The sequence below is a fragment of the Arachis ipaensis genome, chromosome B6 (assembly GCF_059453495.1).
Source record: "Arachis ipaensis isolate K30076 ecotype BB chromosome B6, ASM5945349v1, whole genome shotgun sequence".
Taxonomy (NCBI): Eukaryota; Viridiplantae; Streptophyta; class Magnoliopsida; order Fabales; family Fabaceae; genus Arachis; species Arachis ipaensis.
In genome coordinates, this window is record NC_142441.1 from 39,015,635 (window position 1) to 39,017,831 (window position 2,197).

General features: G+C 42.2%; 1 non-coding gene across 1 annotated transcript; it reads right to left on the reverse strand.

Annotated features, from left to right (window-relative positions):
• Nucleotides 1–1,077: 1,077 nt before the first annotated feature.
• LOC148555212 (small nucleolar RNA R71) lies at nucleotides 1,078–1,181 on the reverse strand. Its single transcript, XR_015886796.1, has one exon. It is a non-coding gene; the product is annotated as a small nucleolar RNA R71 (small nucleolar RNA).
• Nucleotides 1,182–2,197: the final 1,016 nt, after the last annotated feature.

Here is a 2,197-nt window from a genome sequence, read left to right on the forward strand (position 1 = left end):
TTCCTGCCATTTTATTTTCTGCAACTCTCAACCAAAATTTTGGATTCGCTCAACTAGAACATTCTTCTAATTAAAATTGCTTGATCAATCAATCCCTATGGGATTCGACCTCACTCTATTGTGAGTTTTTACTTGACGACAAATTCGGTACACTTGCCGAAGGGAGATTTTGTTGTGAGACAAGTTTTTCGTGCATCAAGTTTATGGCGCCGTTGCCGGGGATTGATTGTGCATCAACAATGATTAAATTGGAAGATCACTAGATTGAGCATTTTTATTTTGTGAATTTCATTTTCTGTTTGAGTGATTTACTTTTTGTTTTAGCTAAACTTCTTCCCTTCCCCCTCTACTCTTTTGTTTTTCTTTGTTATTTTCAATTCTGTTTGCTAACCCACTAACTGTTTGATATATTGCATCACCCGTAACTAACAGTAATTCTGACACAAATACTTTCTGCATCTATTTTCCTTGCTTGTACTTGTTGGTTGTATGACAGGGAAAAGAAGCGGGGCTTCAACTTCCTTTGATTCTGAACCTGAGAGAACCTTCCTTAGACTAAGGAGGGAGGCAAGAGAAAAACGTGTAGTTGGTGCTGAAGAAGAGGAGGAACACTTTGAACCAAACATGGAAGAAAACATGGAAAACCATCATGAAGAAGAAACTCACAACCATGGTAGAGGAGGTAGAGCAAATCATGCTGGGGAGGATAGAAGAGTTTTGGGCTCTTACATCAATCCAAACCCAGGCAATTGTGGAAGTAGCATCCAAAAGCCAACTATCCATGCCAACAACTTTGAACTTAAACCACAGCTCATCACCCTTGTTCAGAACAACTGTTCGTTTGGAGGAGGTGTTCAAGAAGACCCCAATCAACATTTGACTACCTTCCTGAGAATATGTGACACAGTGAAATCTAATGGTGTTCATCCTGACGCCTATAGACTGCTCTTATTTCCTTTCTCACTCAGGGACAAGGCAGCCAAGTGGCTGGAATCTTTCCCAAGGGAGAGCTTGACAACTTGGGAGGATGTGGTGAATAAATTCTTAGCAAGATTTTACCCTCCTCAACGAATCAATAGACTGAGAGCTGAGGTCCAAACTTTCAGGCAACAAGATGGTGAGACTCTGTATGAAGCATGGGTGAGGTTCAAGGACTTAACAAGGAGGTGTCCACCTGACATGTTCAACGAATGGGTGCAGCTGCACATTTTCTATGAAGGGCTCTCTTATGAGTCAAAGAAGGCCGTAGACCATTCATCTGGAGGATCTTTGAACAAGAAGAAGACCATTGAGGAAGCCATAGATGTTATTGAAATAGTAGCAGAAAACGACTACTTCTATGCTTCCGAAAGAGGGAACACAAGAGGAGTGATGGAGCTAAACAATGTAGATGCTCTGTTGGCCCAAAACAAGCTCATTACCCAGCAGCTGGCTGACCTCACCAAGAAGATGGAGAGGACCCAAGTAGCAGCAATCTCATCTTCATCAACAATCCAAGAAGGAGTGAATGAAGAAGCAGAGGGGAGTCAGGAGCAAGCCAACTACATTGGGAATTCACCAAGGAAAAACTATGATCCATACTCCAAGACTTACAACCCTGGATGGAGAAACCACCCAAACTTTGGGTGGGGAAGTGAGCAAGATCAAAACCAAGACTAGAGACGTTACAACTCCAATAACAATGCAGCTCATCAGCAATTCACACAGAGGACGTCTCAACACCCCCACAACAACACTTCTTCATATGCTTATCAAAATCAAAATAGCACATCTGCTCCGAATAACCCATCAATTGATGACAAGCTCTCTAAGATTGAAGCCTTACTTGAAGGAATATGCCAAGAGATTCAAGAAAATAAGGTGTTCAAAGAGGAGGTGCGAGCCAATATCAAGAACCAGGGAGAAACCATTAGGAAGCTGGAATTCCAGGTGGGATATTTAGCTGAGAAGATTCCTAAACCTACCGATAGCTTCCCAAGTGACACGGAGAAAAACCCCAAGGGAGAAGCAAAGAAAGTAAGATGGGAAGATTGCAAAATGGTCACTACGAGTGATCAAGAGATTGAAGACAAGCAAGGCAAAATGTGCAAACAACCTGAAGACAACTCAACAAAGGAGGAGGATAGAGATCACAAAGAACCAGAAATCTCACAACAAGAGATGCTGAAGCTCTATGCACCCTTCCCTCAACTGCTCA